Genomic DNA, 20,274 nt, shown 5'->3' with positions numbered 1-20,274 from the left:
TTAGATCTTTATGTGAACAGGAAGAATTTGCAGTGCTATGGGGAAAAGATAGGAGAGTGGCTCCAGATTAATTGTGCCTTAGAGGGCCAACATGGTAGGCTGAATGGCCTCCTTGTGCACGCAACCATTCTATGATTCAATGGGAGGGTTTTTTCGATACCTGAGTAGGTGAGAAAAATGGTGGGCGAGTGAAATTAAACTTATCTCCAATAGCATCTCATTAAAAATTGGACTCACTAGAATTAAGGGAGTCTTTAAGGTTTTAGAGTAGATCTGTAGCTCAGGTTGTGGGTGTTGAGGTTGGTTGGCTCGCCGAGCTGGTTTGTTGTTTTGCAGACGTTTCGTTACCGTGCTTGGTAACATCCTCAGTGCAGCTGTTTTCCCACCTGGTTTTTAAACTCTGGGGTCCGTTGAGATGGATTGCCTCACTTCCAGTTTTCCTTCGTAGTGGAATGTATATGGGGTCGAGTTCAATGTGTTTATTAATAGCATGCTTCGTGGAGTGCCATGCTTCCAGGAATTCTTGTGCTTGTCTCTGCCTAGCCTGTCCCAGGATCTTGGTTTTGTCCCAGTCGAAGTCATGGTTCTCCTTGTCCATGTGGATCGAAGTCATGGTTCTCCTTGTCCATGTGGATCGAAGTCATGGTTCTCCTTGTCCATGTGGATGTACTCAGCTGCACTGAGGATGTTACCAAACGTGGTAACGAAATGTCTGCAAAACAACAAACCAGCTCGGTGAGCCAACCAACCTTAAGAGAGTCTTCCCAATGAACTCTGGCCAGTCAAGAAAGTCGTCACTCCAGATACATGATCATATATACCTTCACTCTTCCTGGCAAATATTTGCTGCTTTGACTTCTAGTGACGTGGATTTAAATGATTGTTGTATCAAGTTAAAGTGGGGAACACAGTGGCTCAGTGGTTAGCACTGCTGCCTCACAGCGCCAAGGACCTGAGTTCTTTTCCATCATCGGGCGACTGTCTGTGTGGAATTTGCACATTCTCCCCATGTCTGCATGGGTTTCCTCCAGATGCTCTGGTTTTCTCCTACAGTCCAAAGATGTGCAGGTTAGGTGGATTGGCCATGCTAAATTGCCCCATAGTGTCTAAGGATGTGCAGGCTAGGTTAGCCAAGGTAAATGCAGAGATGGGGGAGGGAGTTTCATTTTGGGTGGGAAGCTCTTCTGAGGGTCAGTGTGAACTTGATGGGCCAAATAGTCCATACTGTAAGGATTCTATTCTATTGTGGTGTAAGCTTTCCAGGTTTTGGGAAGAGAAGCAAGGCAGGTTGTGTCTGTGGGCTGGTACAAAATGGGAAGACAACAAACAGTAAGTCCTGGTGAAACTCAGTAGGTCTGGCAATATCTATGGAAAAAAAAACAAAGTTAACACTTCAAATCCAGTATTTCTCTTCAGAATTCCCAGTGGCTAATGGAAGGAGGCAGACTGCAGTTTAAGAGCTGACAAAATCAAGTGACTAAGACAGCGTAGCTATCAGGGGATGAAGGCCATGGTGAAATGCAAACAGATGTAATGCAAATACCATGTGGCTATCAGCTACTTTAAAGTGATGACAGCAAAGGGAAGGGAGGGTTAATAAGGGAAGGATGGGGCACTGTCTATCCAGGGGATGAGTAGTGACTTTCATAGACATATGGATACATAATATGGAGATTTCCCTGGTAAACATGCTGACTAGGAAGAGGTCAATTGGATAGCTGGATGAAGAGCATATTAGGGCACCATGAAGCAAGCTTGTATTTCAGCAGTGAAATGGAAAGATTGGCTGTATGCATCAAATCACTGTCTTCACAGATCTCCTGAAATCAACAGCATAATGGCATGGATCAACCGTGCCTCTGGACCTGTTCATTTTCCAGCTAAGATGTACCAGCACTGCAGGATCATGCTGTAGTTTCAGCAGTTGCCATTGGCTGCAGTCCAACATACAAAGACACAATATTCATGGCAACAAAGATTTCCATGAACCTCAATGCAACAATCTGCCACTTACAGAGAGACGGTGATAAAGGTATCTTATAGGATGTAGAGGCCTATATCTGCCAGCTTCCAGATAGTACCACTTTCCACAAGAACTGCATTTGCCTTTATTGGGATAGCAAATCTCAACTTTTAGGCAAATGGGACACCTGCAGAATTTCACTATTACTTGCATAAATTATGTGTGCAGGCTCTGCAATGTCAGGATCCCAGCTCCAGTGTCCTCACACTGACCTCATCATCTCTGGAGTCAATCTTGGGAGCCTTTACTGCAATCCCCAAATATTAGGCTATGCATCTCTTGTTCATGATGCACATTACTGATTTTACAATAAAAGATGTTCCAATGGAAGACAAGCACCTTTGGGGATCAGACGCTTCACTGCTTTCAATGCAGACAACCGTGTCAGTAAGGTTTTGGAGTAGATCTGTAGCTCGGGTTGTGGGTGTTGAGGTTGGTTGGCTGGCTGAGCTGGTTTCCTACACAAAGGCAGGTGCACCCTCCTCTGACCCACCTGCTGGAAGCACTGAAGTTATGGCACAGTGGAATTAGAGAGGCAGAGCACCCTACTGGAGTGTAATGAGATGAAGTTCCCGGGTTGCCTGGCTGGTGCTCCTCATTCCTACAGGTGCCTTCTTGCACTTCTTTGTCCCGTTGAAGATAATGTGCAATTGAAGTCCTTCACCCCTTCTTGCCTTGCCATTGCTGCTGTGCACCAAAGGCTGCAGCAATAGAGTGCAGGACCAAGTGTGTATCTAGAGATTGGTTCTCCAAGGCAGCTGATGAAAACAACGAACATTGCAACACCCACAATTTTCAGCAAAGCTTGCTTACACTCGGAGACTTGCCCCTTCTTCCCATCCAAGAGAATTTCTATGTGAGACTTACAGGCTGCTGTGTTATCTCTGGGTATCTGAAAATCAACTGACAGCACTCTCACTTTGTGATTCCATTGTAGTACACCTCTCTATGCCTTGACAAATAGGAATTAGAGTGGCTGTAAGTAGTATGAATTGCAGGGTCGGTTTGGACTGATCAGACTAAAAATTTGATAACGTCTTGTCCATTCTATAGCAAAATGCCAAATTGCCACATTGTTTGCTTGCTCTCTATTACTATCCTCACAACTTTCTCAGTAAAAAAAATTCAATTTCCCTGTTGTCATGCTTATTTTGTGACCACAGGGAACAGCATGATGTATTAAAATCCCCATGTCACCATTAAATCCCAGTGGGTTTACAAGTAATTGGAATAAAGTGGCTCGTTAATTAGCTTGTGGTACATCCCACTACCATTTGGTGAGATTCCCACATTAGGCACATCCCTCTCTCTACAATGCTGGGGACAATTTTCCCAATGTTAAAAACAGACATGGGTACTACCAGCCATTCCTCCAGCCCTACTCTGTCCATCATTATGCCCACTCCAGCAGGCTGCATTAAATTCTGCCCATTATGTGGTCATACCCTTCATGGAGCTGGTATCTTTGGCACATGACCTTCTAAGACTTGTGACTTAAAAGTCAAAACTAGACTTTTCTTTTTCATCATGTGTTCCGTTCCATGCAAAGGAAGTGTTCAAATTGAACAGGTTCAAAATGGATAATTTCTTAGTTCACTCTTATTAACATAATGATTCACTGATTCAGGATTTATGTTCTGTGTAAACAACTCAACATATCTAAAGAATACAATGCATATCATTTCTATTTGGTACCGGATTAAGTTTTGATCCGTGATTAAATTTGAGTATGATTTTGCACAAACCTGAGTCTGAAGCAACCAAGGCAGGAAACTCAAAAAAAATTGACACAAACGTTCAGATCATGCTGAGAAGATAGTATCATTTGGAACATTGATAGGTTCCCAGAAGGTTAGATCAGTTTCACAGCATTAAATCTTGTTTTGAATCTTTGTTGAAGCAGGAAGTTGCCTATGTTGAGCAATCACTAATAAATGTGAAGCATTCCGTGCTTGACAAAGTTAACATGAAACAGATGGATTCAATCCCCAGCACAAAGACTTCAGTTTATCATCTAATCTGATGCTTCATTTGAGTACCAAGGAAGTGCTGCGCCAGAAATATCATTTTTTCAGAACAGGTATTAAACCAGGTCCCTTTCTGCGCTATAAAATTGACATAGGAAATTCAATAGCATTCATTTAAGGAGTTACTCCAGTGTCTGATCCAAAATACAGCTTTCAAGCAACACCATTTAAAGAAGTTAATGCTTTTCTTTCCAATTAATTTATGGAATGTGGACACCACTGACAACATCAATTTATTGCCGAACATTAATTGGTTTTGGAACATTGCTGTGCATTCATAGAGTGCCGGATTTAATGGAATTGCATTAGGATGAGCACCAAAGAATTAGACGACTTATATCAGTGTTTATGCTTTACTCTGGCATCCTTCCACCTGTTGGTTTGATGGGTTCATGATCACAGTTAGCTAATATAGGCAGTTGACAATTTATAGCAATTTTCTGATAGTTCGTGAGCTGTCTCTCTCCAGTCCAGAAGAAAGAAACAATCTGTCCCTTTTGGTTTTTAAGAGTAACCCTTGTAAACTAAGACATCATTGTAGCAGTTGGAAACTCAAGCTTTTAGCTCAGCAGCCAGCAGAAGCTTTCTCAGGTATAATTACAGACATTTGGGAAGGTACATAAGTAGAAAAGGTTTAGAGGGAAATGGGCCAAACGCTGGCAAATAGGTCATTTCAGTTCAGTTTAGGATAAATGGTCAGCATAGACGATTCAGGCCAAAGGATCTGTTTCTGTGCTGTATGAATCTTATATCTCTACAGCTCTATAACTCTACTGAGAAGCACCAGTTTAGATATGGTACATTAGTTAATTAGGTGAAGAAAGGAAATATGACTCGTGATAGATAAGACTGCTTTTCCAATCCCACTGTCATTGGTAGAATGGAGGAGTAGAAACAGTGCACTCCCACATTCCAATGGTCCTACATGCTTTTCTGGTAGTCTTTGGTGATCTCAACACCAGCAATCTTTGTTTTTCTCTTGGGTCAAGGTAGGAGATGGTGAGGCTCATCTCCCTGGATTGTCTTGCACCTTCCACCCCCTCCCTGTTAATATTCCTTATTTTGGGATCTGATCATCAATGCTATGTCAATTCCCTGTCTAACATCTCTTAGACAATGGCCATGGGACAGCTACTGAATGATTGGATGACTGTTGTCTCCTTGCCCACCTACATTTGAAGGTTAATTTTCATTCCTTCTAAGAACAAATCCTTTGTTTGTAAATAATACACTGATAATAGGGAACATTTGGCACCAGGTAAACTGTTGACACTGTTTGTGACCTCTATGTTTCTGATCTAGAGATTGGTTTACATTTGCAGAAGGCTAATTACTAATATGACACAGTTAGGTGAGGTTCATGCTACATTGGAAATACCAAAAATGGAACGTGAACACATGATTAAGAGGACCCTTAATTCTCAACACACCTTTCCTCATATAAACCTTTTATAACCATTTGTTCCTATCTCCCTCAAATTTCTACCTAGCTTCCACTTAGATGTATCAAAATTATGTGCTTCATGCATCCTCTGTGGGAATGAATTCTGCATTCACATAGAATGCAGTGATAATGGTAATGTCACTGGACTGGTAATCCAGAGACCCAGGCTAATGTTCTGTGGACATAAGTTTGAACCCCACCATAGCTTACGGTGAAATTTAAGTTCAATAAAAATATGTAATTAAAAGCCAGCCTAATTGTAACCATAACCAATTGTCATGAAAACTCAACTGGTTCACTAATTTCTTTTAGGCAAGACCATTTGCCATCCTTACCTGGTCTGGCCTACATGTGACTCCAGGCCCGTAGCAATGTGGTTGACTCTTCTCTCGGAAATGGCTCCAGCAGGCTATTCAATTCAAAGAGCAATTAGGAATGAGCAATAAATGATGGTTCAGCAAGTGATGCACATATTGCATGGAAAAATAAGTTTTCAGTATTCTTTGTAAAACAATGTTGATTTAGTTGTGCTCTGCCCTACGAAGTGGTAGCATTCTTTCTGTTTTCACTTGATCAAAACCATTCATTATTTTAAAGACCTTTTTTAAGCCATCGCTTAGCCTTTTTTTTAAATTAAAAGAAACGCAGCTCGTCAATCTTTTCCTGAAATATATACACACAGATTTCTGGTATCATCCTTACAAATTTCCCATAATCCTTGATTCCTATACTGATTAAAAATCTGTCTATCTCAGCCTTTAATATATTTAACAACACAGTCTTGACAGCCCTCTGCAGTAATGAATGACACAGATTCACTACCCTCTGAGAGAAGAAATTCCTCCCCATCTCTGTCTTAAATGTGTGACTCCATATTCTGAGATTAATGTCTCTGGCCCTAGACATTCCTTAAAGGGGCATTTGTTCAATACATCTCCCTTTTTATTTTAAATATACATATTTCATTGCTTGTCTCGTGTTTTAATGTCATGTTTATTGCTCTATTTGTGGATATACCAAAGAAAAATAATTATTTACTATTTCAATCATCTTTCATTCCTCTGTTATTTTCCTGTCTGTCTCTATTTCTATCCCAGTCTTCCTTTTTACATTTTTCACTTGATCAAAACCTTTCATTATTTTAAAGACCTTCTTTTAGGCCATCCCTTAGTCTTTGTTTTAAGTTAAAATAAATGCAACTTGTCAATCTTTTCCTGAAATGTATACACACAGATTTCTGGTATCATCCTTACAAATTTTCTCTGCATCCTCTCCTGTGTATCTATATCATTTTTATATTTTGGTGGTTGGAATGACATGCAGCACTCTAAATGTGATCTAACTAGTGTTATGAAGTGGAAGTTGACCCCACTCTGATAACTAAAACCAAAACACCCAGAAAAGCTCTCCTCGCCTCATAATCTGTTAAAGGAAGTGTGAAAAGTGATATAACGTGCCTGTTACCTCCCAATATGTTATAAAAGAGAAGTTGAATGAAGTGAATTCCTTTCACTCATTCTATAACCAACAAGTAACAACTTATTTATCTAACTCTTTGAAAAAAATTAACTGAACCATTAACAAGCCAAACAATTCAAGGTTCGGGGGAGGTGATGGCCTAGTGGTATTATCGCTGGACGGTTAATCCAGAGACCCAGACGATGTTCTGGGGACCTGGGTTTGAATCCTGCCATGGCAGATGGTGGAATTTGAATTCAACAAATATCTGGAATTAAGAATCTAATGATGACCATGAATCCATTGCCAATTGTTGGGGAAAAACCCATCTGGTTCACTAATGTCCTTTAGAGAAGAAAACTGCCATCCTTACCTGGTCTGGCCTACATGTGACTCCAGACCCATAGCAATGTGGTTGACTGTGAACCCTGGGCAATTAGGGATGGGCAATAAATGCTGCCTAGTCAGTGACGACAACGTCCCATGAACGAATAAAGAAGATAATTCCCCCTTTAACTACGAACTATTCCAGAGTGAAACAAAATTCTAATGGTATGCTGTTCTAGTAAATACCAGTCCCACTTATATAAAACAAAATAATTTTTAAAAATGAATTAAAGCTTAATCAGTTGAAGTTACAGCCAGGATATGTCTTCCGGAATGCTCCTTACATTCTCCGCTAATTCTCAGTCTGGAATGCATTTCTCTGTTGAATTCTTGTGTCAGGAATGGCTCTCTCCATCAAATTCCTGTGTCAGGAATATTACCTAAGAGTGCCGCTATATCTTTATTTAGATAATGGATACTCTGAGAGCTTAGAGAACTCTGTGAGAGCCAGTGATTTTATTTTTTTAAAACAGCTGATGGGTAGTTAACTCTATTAGATGCCAGTTGCTCTCACACTGATTTTCAAATGCCCCTTCTTTTATATCCTTGATGACCTATTCAACTCTTACAATAGGATTGGTCCTAGGTTGTCAAAACCATCAGATTTAAATTTAATTGGTTTTTAGTTTCTAAGTGCCTGGTTTTAATTAATTGGCTGATTTTCAAACTGATTACCTTAATAACAAAACAAATGACTGCCTGGGTTGTTAATCACACGGCCTTTTGAAAGAATATTTCAATTTCAGGAGCTGTCTATGCACCTGCACATTTTTAAAATCTTCAAGCCTAGAAAAAGCACATCATCTTTTAAAGGGACCATGCACTCTTTCCCCCCAACCCCGCAATCATTTCACAAACAACAACTACTCTACCAACTTTGCAACACTAGCATTCAGTACAGTAATATAAAACAAAGAACTGTGGATGCTGGAGTTCTGTAACAAACATAAACAGAAATTGTTGCAGAAACTCAGCAGGTCTGGCAGTATCTGTGGAAAGAAAACCGAGATAATGTTTTCTTAACCCATCAAGTCTGCTCTGCCGTACAATGAGATCATGGTAGATCTGATAATCCTCAACTCCACCTTCCTGCCTTTTTCCCATCTTAATTCCTGTACTGATTAAAAATCTGTCTATCTCAGCCTTGAATATATTTAACAACATGGCCTTGACAGCCCTCTGAAGTAATGAATCACACAGATTCACTACCCTGTGAGAGAAGAAATTCCTCCCCATTTCTGTATTAAATGTGTGACTCCACATTCTGAAATTAATGTCTCTGGCCCTCGACATTCCTTAAAGGGGCATTTGTTCAATACATCTCCCTGTTTATTTTAAATGTACTTATTTCATTGTTTGTCTCGTGTTTTAATGTCATGTTTATTGCTCTATCTCTGGATATACCAAAGAAAAATAATTATTTACTATTTCAATCATCTGTCATTCCTCTGTTATTTTTCTGTCTGTCTCTATTTCTATCCCAGTCTTCCTTTTTTCATTTATGTGCATGTGAAGATTTTACAATTTTCTTTGATATGATTTGATGTTTCCCAATGCAGTTATGCTTCAAAAGTACTTAATTGACTGTGGAGCACTTTAGAATGTATTGAAGATGTGAAATATGTTGTATAGTTTCCGTTGCTGGAGTATAATTCTACAAATACTTCATCATTCCTTTAGTGTGAGATTAGTAGTCAATGCCACCAGCATGCACAAAACAATGTGGAAGCATTTCATCATTTTTGCTTTTACTTGAGAGATTATTGCTGGATTTTAAATTCCTCCTCCATTTCAAGGCACTAAGTCAACTTCAATTCTCCAATCTTCACTAACTATAAGCACGAATCAGAGGTCAAACCTGGGATTTACTTCAGATGTGTTGCTAGTTGAATATGCTACAGCTAACCCTCTCTTATAAGTATTTTTTATAAAGTATTCTAAAAGCACCATACCAGTACCAAGCAATAGGATACTTATTTGAAAGCATGATTCAATAAACTCTGTACTTTATTCTATAAATACAGTTATCAACTGCCAGACCCAAGAGAGATCTATTGTTCTGATATTGCTCGAAGCAGCAGCGCCCTCTGCAGCAAATGTTAATATTTGTGCCAAAGGTTAGGATGAACTTGCTCAGTCTGTCATCAGAATTTGCACTTTTATTTGTTTAGTAACTTCCATTGATCTTTCCCTGCAAAAGCAGACACATGGATCAAGGACAAATTCAGAACTGCAAGCAAAAGGACAGTTGTGACTACACTTTTTTGTAATCATCCAGCTCTTTAATATCTCAAAATGAAATGTTATCTTTTCCCAGATGCTAATGAACTTTTTATACATTTCCAAAGTCATCTTTGTTTATTTTTCCTTTACTGTTGTTCTAATGTAAGAGAATCTGCTACTGAAAAGAAAATAGGAGCAGGAGTACGCCATTTAGCCCATCAAGTCCGCTCCGTCACTTAACATGATCGTGGCTCATTCTCTGTCTCAATGCCATGCTTCTGCTCTCTCCCAATATCCCTTGATGCTTCTAGATATCTACCTATTTCTTTCTTAAATATGTTCAGTGACTTTGCCTCCACAGCCTTCTATGGTAGAGGATTCTATAGTTCACTAGCTACTAAGTGAAAGAAATTCTCCTCACCTTGGTCTAAAATGCTGACCCAGTATTCTAAGACCATGACGCCCTTGTTCTGAATCTCTCCCCACCTGTCACCCCTGTCATGTGAAACATTCTTGCATTCAGTCTGCCTAGCCTTTTCAGAGTTTATGTGTTTCACAGCAATTCCCTCTCATTCCCAAGCCCAGTCAACCAGATCTCTCCTCATATGACAGACTTGCAATCTCAGGAATCAGTCTGGTGAATCTTGACTGTACTTTCTCAATGGCAAGTATACATCTTCTTCAGTAAGGAGACCAAAACTGAACAAAATACTTTTGGTGTGGTGTCACCAATGTCCTATACAGCTGCAGTATGTCTTCCTTGCTCGTGTACTCAAAACTCCCTTGCAACAATTTGCCTTCCTAGCTGCAGGCTACACTTGCTTTCTTGCTTCCAATGACCGATGTTTAAGGGCACCCAGATTCCTTTGTACATAATTGTAGTGATTGGAACCAGGTTGACCTCGTTCACTATGGGGTTCTTGATTGGGGTTGTTAACCTGGGCCAATCGGGAAAGCCTTGGCTAACCAATATAACGAGGAGGTTAAAATCTCCTCAGTTGAGGACTGACTCCAAGCTGGCTGGTCACAGCCAGTGTATTTGCACTAGTAAATAAAGGGTAACTAAGTGATGGGACCGGGTTTCTGTGCAGTTATTTCAGGGGCGACAGGAAAAAACAGGACATGCCTGAAGAACATTTGCTTACAACTGTCATCTTGGAATTGGGGTAAGCATTTCTGGCATCATGCCTCTATTTGGGAAGCTTGACCGATTTGACCTTGCTGTCGAAGACTGGGCCCAGTATGTCAAAAGAATGCTTTTTCTGGGAGAATGACATTGGGGCAGATGAAAAGCAATGAGTAATCCTTCTGACTGCATGTGGACCTGCAGCATTTTCAGTTATAAGGGGCTTAGTTTTCTCAGAGGCACCAGATACTAAAACCTTCCAAGAGTTGACAGAGTTGGTTAAAGAATATTACAAACCTAAAGCTCCTCCAATCCTGAGATGCTATCAGTTTTATTCGGCTGCTAGAGAAACGGGGGAATGTGTATTGAGATTTTTTGACGAGGTTATGATGACTGGCAGAGGCATGTAATTTTGGGTTAACCTTGATTGAAATGCTGAGATACCATTTGGTATGTGAGATTAATGTCGTAACCATGCAGAAGCTCCTACTAGCTGAAACCCAACTGGACTTCAAACAGGCACAAGAGCTGACCTTGCCATTACAAAATGCGGCAATAGAACATGGGAACTACAGGGCATCCCAATGGAAGTGGACACCCTCACCTGTCAAACTGAGCTTGGGGAACATCACATGATTGTAGGCAATCATAGAGCCTCATGCAGGGCATGTCCTGAACAGAGGGGCCTTAGGCTAACCCACAGAAGGACCCCACAACAAAGCTGAGCCTTAGTCAAGTGGATGAACAGTTCTTCAGGATGTGGGCTGATAAGCCATTGTAGTTGCTGCTGGTACGTGAACTCAAGACAGCAAAGGAGTCCTACAAGGCTTGACTGGAGTAAGAAAACTCATAGGCTGGTATCCAGGAGGGTGCACACCCTAGAAAATCCCCCTACATGTGGGTTGGAACAATTAAATTGCTTAGCAACACCCAACTTGGTGCCAATTAAAGTTAGTGTTTGGTTAAATGATCACCCAGTTCCCATGGAGGTTGAAACTGGTGCAGCCATATCTGTGGTTGCAGAACCTGTCTTCAACAAGATTTGCTTGGGACTCCAACCCATCAGTTTGCACAAGACCTCAGCCAGACTGAGAAAATACACTGGAGAACCATTGCAAAGGTACTACTTCGTTTCTGGTCTCCAATGAGAAGCAGTCAGTGCAGTTACCACTAATGGTAGCAAAAGGCTTGGTCCCAAGCTTATTGGGCTGGAATTGGTTGAGAAACATTCACCTTGATTGGCTCAACATTTTTTGATTGGGAAATGGCTGCCTCAATGAAGTCCAAGTGAAATATCCAGGAATTTTTCAAGAAGGGCTTGGAACCATCAAAGGGGCCAAAGCCTCTTTACGTGTTGACCAGGACCAATTGCAAGATTTTGCAAGGCCTGCCCGGTGCCGTTTGCATTACAGGCAAAAGTACAGGCAGAAATCAAGAGGCTGGAGAGTGAAGGAATCATCAAACCAGCACAGTTTGCAGAATGAGCAGCACTGGTCATACCGACCCCGAAGCTTAATGACTCGGTTCGCCTTTGTAGGGATTTTAAGAAAACGCTAAACTGCTTCTCACAGCTGGATAAATACATAATCCCTCGCATAGAGGACTTGTATGTAAAGTTGGCGGGGGCGTCTCTATGAAGCTGGACATGAATTACGCATACCTGCAATTGTGACTGAATGAGGAGTCCCAGAAGTACGCTACAATTAATATCCATAAGGATTTATATCAATATACAAGACTGCCATTTGGGATATCATCAGCTTGCGCTCTTTTCCAGCGGACCATGAAGAACATTTTATAAGGGCTACCCCAGGTTAAACCTGATATTTGCAGACCTAAACGAGAGAGACAATTTAATTGAGGATGAAGCTTGGTGCTGGAACCATGGAAATGATCCTGTATGGGTACAAGGCGAGGTTGATGGGAGGTCAAGTCCTGTGACTTATAAAGTTTGGGTAGATGATGCAGCCCTAAACAAACATGTGGATCATTTGAAAGCTGTTGCCTCGCAAACGGGGCAGGAGCAAAACATTCCTGGAGCCTCAGAACAGCCCAAAGGCCTGGCCAAAATTGCAGGTGCTCCCCCTCTGTCTAGTGTCAAGTAAACCTCAGAGTCTGAAATGGATGCAGCCTCAATATCACTGCCACCCGAAGAAGAGGAAGAGACTCTTCCAAAATGTTCTGGATGCAAGAGATGGGCTACAGCCCAATAGACATAGCCTGTGTCTGAGTGTGAGACAGAGAAACCGGACCTGGGGTGAAAGTGTCAAAGGAGAAGCTACAAGCATCTCCAGACTTAGCGGGGGAGGAGTGTAGTGATTGGAACCAGGTTGGTCTTGTTAACTACAAAGTTCTTGATTGGGGGTTAACATGGGCCAATCGGAAAGCCTTGACCCTGTGGGGGATGTACAAAGAGAAGAAAGCCGCGCTCCAGGACCTGCAGCTCGTCAGATTGCAGGGCCTGTACATGACGTCGCAGTTCCGGCTCCTCCAGGATCTGGATCGTGCTCCCCCTTCTTCTTCTTGCTGGAAAAAAGACGCAGCATCGGTCAGCAGCTCCTTGTGCTGCTGGTTGACGATGGGTCCCTCGTCTCGGATGCAGAGGGCATCAGGGCTCAGTTTCACGCCTCCGACACTACACTGTTCACTCCAGGCCTGTCCAGCCAGGATGCTCGCAGAGAACTGTGGGAGGATCTGCTGCAGCTCAGCACGGAAGACTTGATGCTCCCACTATCTTTGAGGACATGACGGGCGCCCTTGACCGGCTCTTGAGGGGCAAGTCCCTAGGGCTGGACGGGCTGACTGTGGAGATTTTCAGGGTGTTCTGGGACGTCCTTGTTGGGGGGTGGAGGGAGTGGTGCGACTATGCACAGATCCTGGGGGAGTGCCTTATGGCCCGCCAGCTGCCTCTTTCTTGGCACAGGGCGGTCATCGTGCTGCTGCCAAAGAAGGGGACCTTCGTTTTCTGAAGAACTGGCGTCCGGTATCCCTCCTCAGCAGGGTGTTGGCTTCTTGTCTGGCCTCTGTGCTGCCCCACATGATCTACACAGACCAGTCGTACACGGCCCTGGGCCGGAGGATTCACGACAACGTCCACCTGGTCTGGGACCTGATTCATTTCTGTCAGTGAACTGGTCTGCCGAGCGCTTTCCTGTCTCTCGATCAGGAGAAGGCATTCGACAGGGTCGGGCATTTGGGTTCGGGATGCAGTTCGTCGTCCAGATCTGACTTTTGTATGCTGCCGCTGAGTGTCTGGTTAAAGTTAACGGGTCCCTGACGGCGCCCCTTCACTTCGGGAGGGGAGTATATCAGGGCTGCCCCTTGTCTTGCCGGCTGTATTTCCAGCGTGTGGAGCCTTTCCTGTGCTTCTTGCTGAGGAGGTTGTCGGGACTGGTTCTGTGCAAGCTGGGCACGGGCATGGTCCTTTTGAGTTATGCCAACGACTTGCTCCTCACTTTAACTGACCCGGCTGACCTGGGAAGGATGTGTGAGTGTCAGGCAGTGGACCTGGCGGCATCTTCTGCCAAGATCAACTGGGCCAAATGTTCTAGACTCCTGGTCGGTGTGTGGCAGGTGGACGTCTGCTGGAGGAGTTACGGAGGTTCAGCTGGAGCACCATCCATCTCCTCTATCTGGGGCTTTATCTTAGCCCAGCTGAGGGATCCCGGCTGCCGAACTGGCAGGAGCTGGAAGCCAAAGTCTCGACTCCCCCAGGCTGCTGGACAGGACTGCTCCGAGTGCTGCCTTGCAGGAGTCGACTGCTGGTCATAAACCTGCTGGTGGCCTTCATGTTGTGGGACCGGCTGGTCCCTTTGGTCCCTCCTCCAGTTTGTCGCTGACATCCAGAGAAGGTTGGTTCATTTTTCCGGGACAAAAAGACACACTTGGTCACGGCACAGGTTCTGAATCTCCCTGTTGAGGAGGGCAGTCAGTGGCTGGTGTGCATCCGCACCCAGGTGGTGACTTTTCGCCTTCATACCTTGCAGCGATACCTTTACGTTGAGCCTCCTCTTCGGTGGTGCCCCCGGCGATGTATTTTTTCCGCCCGGTGTGTAACCTCAACTACGACACGCAGCTCCTGTTTATTGACCGTGACGCTTTGGAGGTCGCCCTCAGGATGCTGCCTGTCTTTTACCAGGACATTATCACTTTCTGGAACATGGTCGATTCGCGTGGTGCCTACCCTCCGGCAGGAGTGGTGGCCATCGTCAAAGAGCTGTTGCTCAGGAATCTGCACCTCCGTAGTCGCCTTTTCGACTGGCTGTTGGAGGGGAAGGCCGTGGCTGCAGGGGTGACCAGAGTCGGGGATGTGCTGAGTGGTGGGGGCCTGGGCTGGATGCTGCCACAGGAATTGGCACACAGGGCCACGGTAGACGTCCGGTTCGCGGCCACCATCATTTAATGCCTCAAAACAGCAGTGCTCAGACCCAATGTTGCGCCCCAGTTGGAGGATGCTCAGGTATGCAGTGAGATCCTGTCTGCGTGTACCCCTGCCCGGACGGAATTTCACATTGGCCCCAGGATCCTGTACCTCCCCCGGGAGCCTGAGCCGCCTCCGGAATTCCATCTTTGTATCTTTTAAAAATGTAAAAAACAGCAGGCCCTGTACAGATTGCTGCTGCACACCATCCACCTCTTCTTCATCCCCACTCGGACACGCCTTGGCATGCCCATTTGCCACCGAGCGGTGGGGATCCTCAGTGGCGGGCACTCTATTTCCCTCTTTCCCTTAGAGGTCTGGGGTTCAAAGTGTTGCACGCAGCCGTCCCATGTAACCGAAGATTGCAGTGGCTCACGGACTCCCAACCCAATTATCTGTTTTGCGGCGCTGTAGAGTCCGTGAACCATGTATATATTGGGTGTGGGCACTTGCACTCCCTTTTCAGTTACTTCAAAGACCTCCTTTTGTGTTTTTGGTTGCACTTCAGCCCCAGGTTCCTGATCTTTGGGCACCCGGCACCGAGGAGAGTAGGCAGGTCAGAGGATCTCCTCATGGGTCTGCTCCTGGGCCTGGCCAAGCTAGTCATTAATAGGTCCAGGCAGGGGGCTGTGGAGGGGGTCATTATGGCTGACTGTCTGCCCTTCTTCCGTGGCTACATCTACGCCCAGGTGTCCCTGGATGGGCACTGGCACTCTTGATGCCTTTCGGGAGAGGTGGGCACGTGGGGTGTGGAGTGCTGTTTCCCCCACAAACTCTATTTTGTTTTGATCCCTACCCTCCCCCTCACTTTTTCTTTCACATAGGCATTGCCCCTGCAGGGGCTCTGCTTGATACTGATGCTTTGGTCATATGGGTGATTTTCCTGGTGGTGGTATGTTAATAAAGTTATTTGCACACCTGGTGTTTTTTACTGTGTCTCATGTCTGCACACGCAAAAAAAAACAACAAGGAGATTGGAATCTCCTCAGTTCAGGGGACTGATTAAAAAAATATATAACCAGGAGGTTAGACTCTCCCAAGCTGAGGATTGACTCCGAGCTGGCTGACCACAGCCAGTGTACTGTGCACTGGCGAATGGACGGTGACTTGGTGACAGGATCTGGCCTCTGTGCAATTATTTCAATAACATTTCCCAATCTACTACTATTTTCCCTAGCTTTGTCTACTCTGCTTGCAGAACCCAATCTCTCTTTTCACCTATGCCATTAGTATGCATATAGAGTCATAGCCATAGAGTCACCATGATCTTTGGCTGTTCATCCTCCCCTTCAGAATATCTTGCAGCCAATCAATGACATTCTTGACTCTGGCACCAGGGAGGCAATTTATCATCTCAGCATCACTTCTGTAGCTGCAGAAATGTCTATATGTTCCCTTACAATAGAATCCCCTTTCACTATTGCTCTCACGCTCTTTTTTCCCTTCATGTGTAACGGAGTCACACCTGCTGCCATGGACTTGCCTCTCACTGCATTCCTCTGAGAAACCATCTCCCCCAGCAGTATCCAAAACAGAAAATTTGTTGGGAAGAATAATGGCCCCAGGTGAACCCTTGTTGTTGCTACTCTGTCTAGTGGTACCTATTCCCTTTTTACCTGTGCATTCCTTGAACATTTCACTAAGAAGAAAAAGAACAAAAGAGAAGTACAGCACAGAAACAGACCCTTTGGCCCACCAAGCCTGTGATGATCAGCATACCCTAACTAAAGAAAAAACAAACCTTCTGCCCTTATTTGGTCTATATCCCTCCATTCTCTCCCTATTCATGTAACCAGATGTCTCTTAAATGTTGCCTACATGCCTGCTTCCACCACCTCTTCTGGCAGTGAGTTCCAGGCTCCTACCACACTCTGTGTGAAAAACTTCCCTTGCAAATCTCCTCCCTTAAATGGTCCCCCTCTCGCCTTGAACCTGTGCCTTCTTGTAATTGAAACTTCAAACCTGGGAAAAAGCCACTGATTATCTACTTTGTCTATGCCTCTCATAATTTTGTAGACCTCTATCAGGTCTCCTCTTAGCTGCCATCTTTCCAGTGAAAATAATCCTAGTCTTCTTAACCTTTCCTCGTAGACAATGCCCTTGAGACCGGGCAACATCCTGGTGAACCTTCTCTGCATTCTCTCCTAATCTTCCACATACTTCTGTTATTGTGGCATCTAAAACTGCACACAATACTCCAAATGCGGCATAACAAGGGTTTTATATAGCTGCAACATGGTTTGCCAACTCTTGTACTCCATGCCCCGGCCAATGAAGGCGAGCATGCCATATGCCTTCTTAATTGCCTTGGCCATCTGTGTTGCCACTTTTAAGGAACTGTGGACCTGCACGTCCAAATCTGTCTGTATGTTCCTGTTGTGGTTAGTTGGCCCCCTGAGATGGTTTGTTGCTTTTCCACAGACATTTCATTACCCTGCTGGGTAACATCATCAGTGTATGTTACTGTTCCTAAAGGTTCTGCCATTTACAGTATAATTCACACCTAAATTTGATCCTCCAAAATGCAGCACTTCACATTTGTCTGGATTAAGCTCCATCTGCCATTTCTGTGCCCAAGTTGCCAACCTATCTATATCCTGTGGTATCCTTTCATATGTACTATTCAAATGGACAAGACGATAATTCAACAATACAAATCTCTCAGCAAGAGAAATAATAATCTCTTCTTGAAGCAATTCTGCAAATAAACTTCCATAAGCACAACTTATAAGTCATATAAGTCATGCATTCTGTATGTTTCTCTTTGTTTGTTTTAGAATCGTCTGTCAAATACTTTGACAGACTTAAGGCTCGCATTCATTAGTTTATTTGACTTACAAAAACTGCTAAAGCCCTCTCATCATTATTGTTGATGTGTTGATTTTCCAAATCAGATAAGTTGAGGGAGCTGGAAACAACATCGAGGTCAACACTCTGTTTGGAATCTGGGCCAGCAAACAGCAGATTGATGTGACCATAAAACAAAGTGCCACAGGAGCTATTCTCCACCATCCATTCCAAGCTTTACAACTGGAGGCAGCAAGGGGAATATATATGTGGGAAACCCAAGGACAGAATTTAATGCCTTATCCTGCTACCACTGTACTAACTCAGAAGCAGCCTATTGACTGTGTTGTGTGGAGCATGACAAAGAAACCTGTGAGGTGTTGCTTAGGTTCCTAGGGGAATTCCTTCTTTCAAAATCACTCAGTTCTTGATTAAGGAATCTGGCATTAAGAAGCAGGAGATCTGTTGAAACACCTCCTATGTAACTCCCATTTCATAAACCCTCCCACTAGCACTCACTTGTGTCCTGGCATTCAGTGGAAGTTCAAGGTATCAAGCAGGTGCTATAGCAACAGCAGGCACTGCCTCCCTGGTTGCATCGCAGAATATGTATGCCCAGGGCCATTCTCTTAGCAGAAGGCCTGCTACTATCTAGCTAAGGGCCTGATGGTTATTTAATACAGTGGGGATTAACTAAGAAGAGATGGATGGCTTTTGCCACTTTCCACCTGGCGGTGAAACCTCAATTATCTTGAATAAATATAGCTGCAGAGTGTGTTGCATCTGCATTAAATCCAAACAAATGGTGGCTAACTGCATTGAAATCTTCTGCAGAAACACGGCAATACCAACTCAACTATATAATAAATCAAGAAACAAACTTTTAAGAATGAAGAAAGTTAGTATAAAAATCATGAATTGTTATGGTATGATAAGTGGCAGATAACATTTATGTGTACCAGGCAATGATCACCTCCAAAATCTAACCATCCTCCCTTGACATTCAATGGTATTATCATTACTGAAACTCCTATTATTGACATCTTGGGGGTACCATTAACCAGGAACTAAATTTGACTAGCCTTATAAATACTGTGGCTGCAAGAGACAGTAGGTCAGAAACCAGGAATCCTGCAGCAAACAACTCATCTCCCCACTCCCTAAGGCCTGTCCACCATCAACAAAGTACAAATGAGAAGTGTGATGGAATACTGTTCATTTGCGTGGATAAGTGCATTTATAAGTGCATCCCACATTTCAGCACTGATTCCCTCCATTACCTATGCACAGTGACAATAGTGTGTACTATTTACAGGATGCACTGCAGAAATTCACCTAGGCTCCTTTTGATAGCACCTTCTAAAGCCAGGATCTAGAAGGCAAAATGCAGAAGATACATGGACACACCACCACCTCCAAGTTGCCCTCCAAGCCATTCATCATCCTTACTTAGAAATGTATCCTTTATGTCACTGGGTCAAAATCCTGGAAATCCCTCCATAATAGTGTTTTATGTAATCCTACAGCAAATGGACTGCCTAAGATCAAGAAGGCAGCTCTCCATCATCTTCTCAACAGTATCTTGGGATGGATAGTAAATGCTGGCCCAGCAGATGGTGTCCACATCCTGTGAATGAAAGGTGTCTGTGTAAGACCCCCAAGCCCTATTGAAGGCACGTCTCTCCCAGAGCACCCCTCTTTAATCTATTCCCCACCCAACCTTTCAAACCCAGCTCCTAAATCCTCTCAACCACCTTACTGGGGCATGCCAGTTAGGCCCTGCCAATACCTTGGACATATAGTCAGTCTGTGTCCAATAGTTCCTCAGCTTTGAGGACTTTTTATTTCCAGTTTTGTGACCAATTGAACCTAGCATTCCTGGCACCACAGAGCTGCCAGTCATCCAATTGGCTGGCAGCTTTCTAAGGCAGGACTTCCTCACCAAATGGATGTGGAAGTTTCATGCTGACCCAACTAATGCTCTGCTAGATGTTAAATGGCTGTGGAGCAGTTGGTCCTTTCAGTTATACATTTCCTATCAACTACTCAGGAAATGGTATGAGAAACCTCATCATCTGAAAAGTGCTCCCATAAGGGACTGGAATCAATGTCAAACCTTTCAGGCTGTATGTATCAGAGAATATATAAATACAATGAAAGTGTAGATGTTTCCTGCAGTATAAGTATAGTGAAGCATGCTGCTGTGCAATGTACTGTATTTAACCAATTAATCTCTAATGTACTTTTACTCCGGCCACACTTGAATTGCATTGTAATGTACTTTTAGAAATTTTGTGAATAAAGCATATTTTGAAGACAACGTTCTTCATTGCAGAGATAGTAGGAACTGCAGATGCTGGAGAATCCGAGACAACAAGG

This window comes from Rhincodon typus, chromosome 18, assembly GCF_021869965.1.
Source record: "Rhincodon typus isolate 14 chromosome 18, sRhiTyp1.1, whole genome shotgun sequence".
Lineage (NCBI taxonomy): Eukaryota > Metazoa > Chordata > Chondrichthyes > Orectolobiformes > Rhincodontidae > Rhincodon > Rhincodon typus.
The sequence above is the reverse complement of the archived record's forward strand: the minus strand, read 5'-3'. Positions refer to the sequence as shown.